Raw genomic sequence first — 13,094 nt, 5'->3', positions numbered from 1 at the left:
TAGTCTATCCATATTACCAAACTGTTCAATAGTTAGGCTATCCATATTACCGGAGTGTCATCTTATTCTTTCTATGGCAGATTCGGGGCCGCAATTTATGGAAGATCTTTGGAGATAAAGTCAAAGACACTGGTTTCCCCTATCCATCTGTGGTGAAGTTTTTACTCAATGTTTATGACAAATCCAACTCCAGAACCAGCCATTGCCTAGCCAGCTGGCTATTCTTTTGAATATGGTGTAGCAACAACAGATAACATTAGCTAGCTAATGTTAAAGATTTATCAGAAACCTGCTTCATTCTTTATAGGAAAGGAATAATGTCGAAATAGGGGCGGCATTGCCCTCTAGTGGGGGCATTTAATGGTTCAGGCCATGGCCTGTTCCTGTAGCGTTCAATGAAAAATACAGGCAAAAGAAAGAGAGTGTATAAAAATTGAAGTGATTTAAATGAGATGACGCTTATAGCAGCCTGTACTCCATGATCTAGCTGCGAGACAGTGTAGTCTGAATCAACAGCCTGTACTCCATGATAAAGCCACGAGACAGTGTAGTCTGAATCAACAGCCTGTACTCCATGATAAAGCCACGAGACAGTGTAGTCTGAATCAACAGCCTGTACTCCATGATAAAGCCACGAGACAGTGTAGTCTGAATCAACAGCCTGTACTCCATGATAAAGCCACGAGACAGTGTAGTCTGAATCAACAGCCTGTACTCCATGATAAAGCCACGAGACAGTGTAGTCTGAATCAACAGCCTGTACTCCATGATCTAGCCGCGAGACAGTGTAGTCTGAATCAACAGCCTGTACTCCATGATCTAGCCGCGAGACAGTGTAGTCTGAATCAACAGCCTGTACTCCATGATCTAGCCACGAGACAGTGTAGTCTGAATCAACAGCCTGTACTCCATGATAAAGCCACGAGACAGTGTAGTCTGAATCAACAGCCTGTACTCCATGATAAAGCCACGAGACAGTGTAGTCTGAATCAACAGCCTGTACTCCATGATAAAGCCACGAGACAGTGTAGTCTGAATAAGTGGGCCACAGTGACAGTCATCAAGGACATCAAACATGTGTGATGTGCGTTTTTGTCCTATATTTATCCCGCAGGAGGCCTTTTGCCTTTTGGTAAGCCGTCATTGTAAATAAGAATTTATTCTTAACTGACTTGCCTAGTTAAATAAAAAGGTACAAAAAACCCCCCCAAAAAACGACGCAGCTTTTATGGCCATTTATTCTCTAGAAACAATCTAGGATCCGACCACTCAGTTCTAGCATTACTTTGACTGATTGATTACCCAATCACCATTAGATATCCCACTGTTGGCCCACACGTCTTCCTTTTGTAAAATGTAACATGAACCTTGGCACTGCAGCTCCACTGACTCCGCCGCAGACAGACACTGACTCCGCCGCAGACAGACACTGACTCCGCCGCAGACAGACACTGACTCAGCCGCACAGCTCCAGAAAGATGCTATCGATATAGCACAGACCGGCTCTGACCAACAACACACACACGGTGTACGGCATCAGGACCCATAGCTAACAGACACACGGTGTACGGCATCAGGACCCATAGCTAACAGACACACGGTGTACGGCATCAGGACCCATAGCTAACAGACACACCATCATCTGATGAGGACTCACAAGGTAGATAATAAAAGATCCTCCATGACACCTCAACAGTGTACAGGCTTGATACCTACAGCAAACGCACACACACAAAAAAGGTACAGATTACTTACAATGGAATCCTCAATCACTACTTAAGGGACAGAGAGACATATAGCTGGTCTCGCAGTCAACTCCACTCACCTTCAGCATGCAGTCTCCTCACATCAGAAAGAGAGGGAACAGAGGGGAAAGGGACGGAATACAGAAAGAGAGGGATCAGATCAACATGCAGTGAGAGGAATGAAGACAGATGAGAGAGAGAGAGAGGAGAGAGAGGAGAGGGAGAGAGGAGGATCAGCAGATAGTGTCGATGTTGCGGCCACAGCGCAGCAGTCTAGACTCTAGACTGCCTCTTAAAGGAAGGAATCCGCAGCTGCATCACAGCACAAGCTGTCAAATCAGAAATCAGCTAGGAGGCAGAGCACCACAGACTGGCCAATTGCACGAGGGGAGGCCAGGGAGATGGAGACGGAGGTAGTGAATAAAACAGGGGATGTTGAGGGGAGAGAGGAGAGATGGTGTGTGTATCTAGCAGCCAGCAACAGCCATGCAGTTGGACCAAGGGCATTGTGAACCCCCTCTCACCTTCACTACCACATTGTAACAGAAGTACCCTGTGACTCCCTCCGTCACTACCACATTGTAAAACAGAGAATACACAGCCATACACCAGAGGGGCTTCTGGAATCACAGATTACACACGTGCTGTGTTTGCAACAGAAAATAGAACACGCTAGCAGCTCGCGGACGGAATGAAAATAAAAACACCCTTTTTTTTGTTGTTGTGTGGAACGAATGGCTAACTGAAGACGGGACGACCAAGCATTCATGCGGTTGAGTCTGTTTCTGCAGTAACGTGGACTCTTAACATCTCGGGATAAACTTTGTTGCTTCTTACTGAAACAAGCAAGATGTTGTACCAAACGAGTCTTCGGGTTGCCTAGGCAATGCCCCCCTTCCTTCAGCAGCACGCAGATATATAATGAATAGAACGGGCTTTGGATCTCTTACTCTGCCAATCTGACTGGTAAACTCATGGGTACACTCACAATGGCTGCTTGGTATTGTGATGCAATCGTTTCCATGGTAATAAGGAGCGTCCATTCAAATGATGTTAACCGATGTGCCACATGCAATGGAATGTATTTCTGTAATGTCAGTTACATTTACATTTTAGTCATTTAGCAGACGCTCTTATGCAGAGCGACTTACAGTAATGAATGCATACATTTCATTTCATTTCTTTGTACAGTTGAATCAACAAAATCACAGCACATATTTAAAAAAAAACGGGTACATATCCTGCTTTCACTTCCTGCTTTGCTCCTATAGGTCCTGTACACTTGCTATGGGTGTCAGTCCAGCCATTATTGACTTGAATGGAGACGCCCGTCCAGTTCATTCTATTTCCATGGCAACATACGCAGTCAGGATCGGAGAGGGGGAAATATTTTCACCAGCGCAACTTTTTTGTTGTTGTTGATGTTGTTGCTATTCAAAAACGGTTATTACTGTGACCACAGTCATTTGGCTGGACAATAACCATCATCCAAAATTCCATGACCGTCACAGCCCTACTCGTAGGTCTGAGTCTGCAATACTTACACACACACACACACACACGTTTTCCTGCCTCTACTCTATGGCACAATCACTCGTTTCAAAGAGGAGGTGAACGGTATGCTTTATGCTGCCCTCTCCTCCTCTCTTCACAGGCAGACACCAGCTCTCACAACAAAACAACGACACAAACAGGGATTGCTCGCCAAGCTGATCTATGGCCAGCTGTTAAGAGTTATGCGATCTAAAAAGGCCAGAGTACTGGTGTCGGTCTGTTCACTCTGGGCTGATCTAGGAACAGCCTTTTAGAGTACTCCATCTGTCTTTCTTTGAGTCTTTGTGTCAGCCTCGTCCTTCTCTTTTCAGCAATCATTAACACGGCAACAGCCATGATACCCATAGCAACCATTATACTACAGTGACCATGGTTATCATTGCAGCAGTCATATAGTCTTGCCAAGTAAAAAAAAAAAAATATATATATATATATATACACATATATACACATACACTGCTCAAAAAAATAAAGGCTACACTAAAATAACAAATCCTAGATCTGAATGAATGAAAATCTTATTAAATACTTTTTTCTTTAGATAGTTGAATGTGCTGACAACAAATCACACAAAAATAATCAATGGAAATCCAATTTATCAACCCATGGAGGTCTGGATTTGGAGTCACACTCAAAATTAAAGTGGAAAACCACACTACAGGCTGATCCAACTTTGATGTAATGTCCTTAAAACAAGTCAAAATGAGGCTCAGTAGTGTGTGTGGCCTCCACGTGCCTGTAAGACCTCCCTACAACGCCTGGGCATGCTCCTGATGAGGTGGCGGATGGTCTCCTGAGGGATCTCCTCCCAGACCTGGACTAAAGCATCCGCCACCTCCTGGACAGTCTGTGGTGCAACGTGGCGTTGGTGGATGGAGCGAGACATGATGTCCCAGATGTGCTCAATTGGATTCAGGTCTGGGGAACGGGCGGGCCAGTCCATAGCATCAATGCCTTCCTCTTGCAGGAACTGCTAACACACTCCAGCCACATGAGGTCTAGCATTGTCTTGCATTAGGAGGAACCCAGGGCCAACCGCACCAGCATATGGTCTCACAAGGGGTCTGAGGATCTCATCTCGGTACCTAATGCCAGTCAGGCTACCTCTGGCGAGCACATGGAGGGCTGTGCGGCCCCCCAAAGAAATGCCACCCCACACCATGACTGACCCACCGCCAAACCGGTCATGCTGGAGGATGTTGCAGGCAGCAGAACGTTCTCCACGGCGTCTCCAGACTCTGTCACGTCTGTCACGTGCTCAGTGTGAACCTGCTTTCATCTGTGAAGAGCACAGGGCGCCAGTGGCGAATTTGTCAATCTTGGTGTTCTCTGGCAAATGCCAAACGTCCTGCACGGTGTTGGGCTGTAAGCACAACCCCCACCTGTGGACGTCGGGCCCTCATACCACCCTCATGGAGTCTGTTTCTGACCGTTTGAGCAGACACATGCACATTTGTGGCCTGCTGGAGGTCATTTTGCAGGGCTCTGGCAATGCTCCTCCTGCTCCTCCCTGCACAAAGGCGGAGGTAGCGGTCCTGCTGCTGGGTTGTTGCCCTCCTACGGCCTCCTCCACGTCTCCTGATGTACTGGCCTGTCTCCTGGTAGCGCCTCCATGCTCTGGACACTACGCTGGCAGACACAGCAAACCTTCTTGCCACAGCTCGCATTGATGTGCCATCCTGGATGAGCTGCACTACCTGAGCCACTTGTGTGGGTTGTAGACTCCGTCTCATGCTACCACTAGAGTGAAAGCACCGCCAGCATTCAAAAGTGACCAAAACATCAGCCAGGAAGCATAGGAACTGAGAAGTGGTCTGTGGTCACCACCTGCAGAACCACTCCTTTATTGGGGGTGTCTTGCTAATTGCCTATAATTTCCACCTGTTGTCTATTCCATTTGCACAACAGCATGTGAAATGTATTGTCAATCAGTGTTGCTTCCTAAGTGGACAGTTTGATTTCACAGAAGTGTGATTGACGTGGAGTTACATTGTGTTGTTTAAGTGTTCCCTTTATTTTTTTTGAGCAGTGTATATACACACACATACAAATATAGTCTTAGCAGCAGGCATATCGTCGTCGCGGCGGGCATATCGTCGTCGCGGCGGGCATATCGTCGGCGCAGCAGTCACTCCCACTAGAGTATAGTTTATGGTTCAGAGAGAAGAGAGTCTCAGGGTAGGAGTGCTGTTACAGTATCAGTTTTGTCTTTTGGATCACAATGAATAGGATTATGTGGACAGACGGTCGAGCAGTAACAAATAACTATATACCTGTGCCACTCTCAGTGAACTACTGGTGAAGTGGGAAGTTTACATACACTTAGGGTGGAGTCATTAAAACTCGTTTTTCAACCACTCCACAAATTTCTTGTTAACAAACTAGTTTTGGCAAGTCGGTTAGGACATCTACTTTGTGCATGACACAAGTCATTTTTCCAACAATTGTTTACAGACAGATTATTTCACTTATAATTCACTGTATCACAATTCCAGTGGGTCAGAAGTTTACATACACTAAGCTGACTGTGACTTTAAACAGCTTGGAAAATTCCAGAAAATGATGTCATGGCTTTAGAAGCTTCTGATAGACTAATTGACATCATTTGAGTCAATTGAAGGTGTGGATGTATTTCAAGGCCTACCTTCAAACTCAGTGATTCTATGCTTGACATCATGGGAAAATCAAAAGAAATCAGCCAAGACCACAGAAAAAAAATGCAGACCTCCACAAGTCTGGTTCATCCTTGGGAGCAATTTCCAAACGCCTGAAGGTACCATGTTCATCTGTACAAACAATAGTACGCAAGTATAAACACCATGGGACCACGCAGCCGTCATACCGCTCAGGAAGGAGAAGCGTTCATTCTCCTAGAGCTGAACATACTTCGGTGCGAAAAGTGCAAATCAATCTGAGAACAACAGCAAAGGACCTTGTGAAGATGCTGGAGGAAACAGGTACAAAAGTATTTATATCCACAGTAAAACGAGTCCTATATCGACACAACCTGAAAGGCCGCTCAGCAAGGAAGAAGCCACTGCTCCAAAACTGCCATAAAAAAGCCAGACTACAGTTTGCAACTGCACATGGGGACAAAGATCATACTTTTTGGAGAGATGTCCTCTGGTCTGATGAAACTGTTTGACCATAATGACCATCATTATGTTTGGAAGAAAAAGGGGGAGGCTTGAAAGCCAAAGAACACCATCCCAACTGTGAAGCACAGGGGTGGCAGCATCATGTTGTGGGGGTGCTTTGCTGCAGGAGGGACTGGTGCACTTCACAAAATAGATGGCATCATGAGGTAGGAAAATTATGTGGATATATTGAAGCAACATCTCAAGACATCAGTCAGGAAGTTAAAGCTTGGTCGCAAATGGGTCTTCCAAATGGATAATGACCCCAAGCATACTTCTAAAGTTGTGGCAAAATGGCTTAAGGACAAAAGTCAAGGTATTGGAGTGGCCATCACAAAGCCCTGACCTTAATCCTATTGAACATTTGTGGGCAGAACTGAAAAAGCGTGTGCGTGCAAGGAGGCCTACAAACCTGACTCAGTTACACCAGCTCTGTCAGGAGGAATGGGCCAAAATTCACCCAACACATTGTGGGAAGCTTGTGGAAGTATAATAATTCTCTCTACTATTATTCTGACATTTCACATTCTTAAAATAAAGTGGTGATCCTAACTGACCTAAGACAGCGACTTTTTACTAGGATTAAATGGTCATGAGTTTAAATGTATTTGGCTAGGATGTATGTAAACTTCTGACTTCAAATGTAAATCCATTGCAGAGGCTTGATTCGAAAATGTGGTCACAGGCTCCATATGGCCCAATGCAGACATTGGATTGACTATGCGCCCAGATGCACAGTACACTTCTCTCTCTCTCCAGAATGCGCTCTCTCTCTCCCGCCAATTTGTGCACATTTATGGTTTCATAACTTCATTGTATGTATTGTTTGCATTTCATTGTTAGTGTCTATCAATTCCCAATTACATAGTGCATTCGGAAAGCATTCAGACCCCTTCACTTTTCCCACATTTTGTTACGCTACAGCCTTATTCTAAAATGGATTAAATAAAAAATTCTCAAACAGTACCCCATAATGACAAAGCGAACAGGTTTTTTTTTGTGCAAAATGTATATAAAAACAAAACAGAAATACCTTATTTACGTAAATATTCAGACCCTTTGCTATGAGACTCGAAATTGAGCTCAGGTGCATCCTGTTTCCATTGATCATCCTTGAGATGTTGATTGGAGTCCACCTGTGGTAAATTCAATTGATCGGACATGATTTGGAAAGGCACACACACCTGTATTTATAAGGTCCCACAGTTCACAGTGCATGTCAGAGCAAAAACCAACCCATGAGGACAAAGGAATTGTCCGTAGAGCTCCGAGACAAGATTGTGTCGAGGCACAGATCTGGGGGAAGGGTACCAAAACATTTCCGCACGATTGAAGGTCCCCAAGAACACAGTGGCCTCCTCCATCATTATTAAATGGGAGAAGTTTGGAACCACCAAAACTGAGCAATCAAAGGAGAAGGGCCTTGGTCAGGGAGGTGACCAAGAACCCGATGTTCACTCCGACAGAGCTCCAGAGCTCCTCTGTCAAGATGGGAAAATATTCCAGAAGGACAACCTTCTCCAATCAGGCTTTTATAGTAGTCGAGTGGCCAGACAGAAGCCACACCTCAGTAAAAGGCATATGACAGCCCGCTTGGAGTTTGCCAAAAGGCACCCAAAGGACTCAGACCATGAGAAACAAGATTCTCTGGTCTGAATTTCTACTTTGCCAAGATAATCCACCTGACAGGTGTGGCATATCAATAAGATGATTAAACAGCATGATCATTACACAGGTGCACCTTGTTCTGAAGACAATAAAATGCCACTCTAAAATGTGCAGTTTTGTCACACAAGACAATGCCACGTGTCACAAATGTTGAGGGAGCGTGCAATTGGCATGCTGACTGCAGGAATGTCCACCAGAGTTGTTGCCAGAGAATGTAATGTTCATTTCTCTACCATAAGTCGTCTCCAATGTTGTTTTAAAGAATTTGGCAGTATGTCCAACCGGCCTCACAACCTCAAACCACATGTAACCACGCCAGCCCATAACCTCTACATCCGTCTTCTTCCTAGGCCCACCCATGGCTGCGCCCCTGCCCAGTCAAATTCACATAGAAATGTGTGTTATAGATCTGTCATTCTCATTGAAAGCAAGTCTACAAAGCGGGATAGGTACCCTATTTCTATGCTTCCCTTTTTGCATCTTTTACCTTGGGTTTTGTACACCAGCTTTCAAAACAGATAAATACTATATTTTTGGATAAGGTAAACTATATTTCACAGCGGTTCAGATGGTATAATGATTCTCTACACTATAGTTGCTTGTTATTGTCACAAATTAAAATTAAACTATTATAATTTTTGCAACCAGGAAATGGCATAGCGATTTCTGCATAGTGAGATTTGCCATGTGAATTTCATTGCCCCCTGGCACAATCCTGGGGACTGGGAAAATTGTACAGTTTTAAAGCTCATTTCCTGCAAATATGTATTTCGGCTTAAGGCCTATGATCAGGGTGTAAAACAAAACAAACAGGGCAGATGTATTCAGGATGCCTTGAACAGTAAATTAACTCAGAATTCGACAACTTTGTTACTTTTAGATTATGTTTTTTCTGGGGGGGGTGACATTTTAAAGTGTGCTCATATTTTTGTAAACATTTTTAGGTGGTTTGACATTTCATTCAGGCAGTAATGAACGAGATAGGGAGATGTTAGAAACAGCAGGGAGGTTGGAAGCAGGTAGAAAGTTGTATGTGACACGTGCCAGAGTGTTACCACTACACCAAAGCTCGGCACAAGAAGTTTGTTAGATTAATGGTCGATGGCAAAGGGTAGCCAAAATCATAAGGATGGCAGAGGGTAGCCAAAATCATAAGATTGCAGTCTCCTTGTCCATAGACTGCTTTCAAGGACACAAACATTTTGTAATTTGGGTGAACTCTCTCTAAAAACAGACCCGGAAGAAAATCCTGCTTGCTCTCCAGGAGGATTGGCCACCACTAATCTATGTTTCCCAAGTGCTAGGTGTTTAACAATGAATTTCTTAAAATCACCAAAACCTTCAATAAAAATCGAATGAATATCAATATTCACGTGGTTTACGTGTGCTAGTTGAAGATCCTTGCCAATTATTTTGCTCTACACAGACAACATATGATGCGTTTTCTGAGTCCCCCTTCCATCTCTGCCTAGCATGTGCACAATACTAAAATGTCAAATTATATTTGATTCCAATTAATATCTAATGCTTATTTGTAGGACGTATTTCAAAACTGTCCTGCAAAAAAAAAAATACAGCCTCATATCATTCATTTTCAAAAGACACAAGTAGGCATATCAGATTTCAAATATGTGATGACACTAGAACATTTTTAAAGAAGTGGAATAAGTATGTGGAATAAGAGTAGGGTTCTTGCTGTCAGAACACAGTAATTCCCATCTATTTTAGCCCATTGTTAAGAATGAGAATTGTTCCACTGATCAGACCAAATCAAGGAAATAGATCAAATCTCCTGAAGATGACAAGAACTCTGTCCCCTAACTCAAATTCTTCTTCTATTCCCCCTCCCACTCTAGAATCAAAAATGTACACTTCAGGGTTCACAATCTGTTTGACAAAATTATTTTCATAGTTCCAAAATCAGTTCACCCTACCAATCTTCACCGCTAAAAACATACTGCTGCCTTTTTGGCGTCACAGCCTAAATGCCAATCACCAAACGTGGGGACGAATGCAAGTGAGTGAATAAATCATCTTTAGTACAGGCTGTCAAACGGCTGCATTCTGCAATAGATTTATGAACGGGAGTAGTAACATTTCACATAAAACGGCACTAACATGCTTCTCTTTTTACAGTTCTATAAAATCAGCGGAGAATAGGAAGAGCTCCACTTTAAACTTGAGGGGCGTTTCTTTAAAACATGCATCCAATCCCCTCTGATCCCTCACATAACTAGACCAATCATAATGCTTCAATGTGCTTCGGTTCATGGTGCTGTGGCAAGACAGGACAATGACAGAGGTTCTGCCTGTGATGTTAAACTGCAAGCGTAGATTATATATATATTTTTGTATTTATTTAACTAGGCAAGTCAGTCAAGAACAAATTCTTATTTACAATGACGGCCTACCCCAGCCAAACCCGGACGATGCTGGGCCAATTGTGCACCGCCCTATTGGACTCCCATTCACGGTCGGTTGTGATACAGCCTGGATTCGAACCAGGGTCTGTAGTGACGCCTCTAGCACTGAGATGCAATTCCTTAGACCGCTGCGCCACTCGGATTTCAAAACGACTTGGGAACACAAGTTGAAAAGAATGACGAGCTAATAGACTAATAAGAAAAATAAAAGCAGTCATTTTTGTGATATATAAGGGGTGTGCCGTGAGAGAGCATGAGAAGAAGAGGGTCAAATGTGTGTGTCTCACGGCCCAATGCGCGAGAGTTGGCAGTTCTGGCATAGTGCATCTAAGTTTTTTTTAACCTGAGCGCTGCTGTGCCAAGGGTGGCGAGGTGTCGGTGAGATGGGAGCGACAGAGGCAGAGTGAGAGATGCTACTTGGCAATAGCCAAGGCTACCTAGCTAACTTGTAGCAGCCACCATATTATACATCATCTCATATAACAGTGCCTGTCTTGACTGGAATAGCCTAGAGAGACCCAGTTAGCTAGCTAAGCAAATTGAGGCTCACATTTTGCACCATTCTCCCCAACCCCAATCAGATAAAATAACAGCCTACCCACCTGTTGATTGCTCATTGTAACCTACTTCTTTTAATTTCGTTAACTTTTAATTCCGTAATTTTACTCCATCTTGCATTGTATTAAGGAACACTACACTTGCTACACATTGAGCCTCTTTGCAACTTTGATTGGCCAACATAAACAAGCTACACATGTTGAAGCCTACCAGTCTTCTTTTTTTTTTTTTATGGGGCACACGACATAAAAACTACATTGAAGCCGCCCGAGTGGCGCAGTGGTCTAAGGCGTTACTACAGACCCAGGTTCATTCCCGGGCTGTGCCACGGCCGTGGCCGGAAGTCCCATAGGACGGTGGCCCAACGTCGCCCGGGTTAAGGAAAAGGGGGGATACCTAGTCAGTTGTACAACAATGCCTTCAACTGAAATGTCTTCGGCATTTTATCCCAACCCCTCTGAATCAGAGAGGTGGGGGGGGCGCCTTAATCAACATCCACGTCTTCGGCGCCCGGGGAACAGTGGGTTAACTGCCTTGTTCAGGGGCAGAACGACAGATTTTTTTTTCTTGTCAGCTCGGGGAATCGATTCAGCAACCTTTCGGTTATACTGTCCCAACGCTCTAACCACTAGGGTTTGGCCGGGGGGGGGGGGGGCTTTACATGGTTCCTTGTGGCGGGCCCTTGCGCCTGCAGGCTGACCCATGTCACCAGTTTAACGGTGTTTCCTCCGACACATTGGTGGGGGGTTGCTTCAGGGTTAAGCTGGCGGGTTTTAAGGAGCGCGGTTTGGCGGGTCATGTTTCAGAGGATGCAGGACTCGACCTTCGCCTCCTGAGGCCGTTGGGGAGCTGTAGTGATGAGACAAGATCCAAATTGGGGAGAAAAAAAGGGGGTAAAATACTAAAATAATAATAAAAAATAAAAAAATATATACATTGAGAAGTTTGTTTTTATTAAATTAATAATTTGAAAATGTCATGGTATATCCTTGTAGGTAACAAGGTCACATGGATATTTACATTTTATTTCGAAAAATGTGTTAAAATAGGCTTATAAAAAAAATTACAGATTCTACACCCCCACGAACACTAACATCCGTTCGCATAATCAAATATCTATGCACATCTCTACTAAACTTTTCAAAGCTCTACAAGTTTGTACTGATAAACAAGGCTGTTCAGGCGTGACAAGGGGCTGGTATTTCAGAAACTTGTCAGCAAAAGGACTGCTCCATGTAGGAGTCAAAAGAGCAACCCACTTCCAAAATGAGCACCTCCCTCCACAACTGTATCTGGCATATTTGGTTTACAAGAGAACACATCAACATCAAACCAACCTCCTCTGACAAGAGAATGCACACACACCAGCACTGGAAGTCTGGTATGTGTCTGGTGCGGTCGTGAGGCTAAGGCTTGGGGAAGCGGTGGGTGACTTGCTGTGTGCCGTGGTGCCACGCTGCATCTCTCTCTCTCTCTCTCTCTCTCGCCTGCTAGTCTGAGAGGAGAGGAGCTGTTAGTTTCCTCTCTGTTTCCCCTCTGTCCTCTCTCTCTCTCACTCAGTTTCCCCTCACGTCAGTTTCCCCTCGCTCCTCTCCTCGCGTCAGTTTCCCCTCTCCTCTCACTCACTCGTTAGTGTGCACTTGTTCACGTCCCCTCATGAACTGTTGTGTAAAATCCCTCTAGCTCACACCAATCCAATGCTTTTAAACTTCTCTGAACAGATCAATGAAACGAACAACAATACCACTAACTATTTCTGTCCATTTCTAATCCTGTAGTTAAATAAGACATTGCTTGCTCATGGACCATGGTTGGACGTTGGGTGTACGTCCAACAATGTTGAACCAATCAGAACACAGGACCCCTGGGATGTGTTGCACCTGTTGCCTTGACGCCGGCGGCGGTGGAGAAGGTGGGGGGTAACTGTCTTTGCACGGCGAGGAAGGACAAACACACCAAACTCCAGCTAACCACAACGGGGTGGCCCTCAGGAATGACAACAACTCTGC

General features: G+C 44.5%; 1 protein-coding gene across 7 annotated transcripts in view; it reads right to left on the bottom strand.

The window, feature by feature from the left end:
* LOC106570910 (sodium-dependent phosphate transporter 2) overlaps positions 1 to 13,094 on the bottom strand; it is a 99,742-nt gene that overhangs the window by 56,601 nt on the left and 30,047 nt on the right. The window contains exons 1-2 of one of the 7 annotated variants that reach the window (XM_045695392.2): positions 1,826 to 2,018; positions 1,658 to 1,712 (exon numbers count right to left, since the gene is read on the bottom strand). The exons of 5 other annotated variants lie outside the window; for them this stretch is intronic. The gene's annotated coding sequence lies outside the window, so the exon portion shown is untranslated. Of the gene's footprint in view, positions 1 to 1,657; positions 1,713 to 1,825; positions 2,019 to 13,094 lie in introns of those variants that run through there. One more of the 7 variants, XM_045695390.2, reaches the window with a different exon arrangement.

This window comes from Salmo salar, chromosome 15 (assembly GCF_965601325.2).
Source record: "Salmo salar chromosome 15, fSalSal1, whole genome shotgun sequence".
NCBI classification, from domain to species: domain Eukaryota; kingdom Metazoa; phylum Chordata; class Actinopteri; order Salmoniformes; family Salmonidae; genus Salmo; species Salmo salar.
The sequence above is the reverse complement of the archived record's forward strand: the minus strand, read 5'-3'. Positions and strand labels throughout refer to the sequence as shown.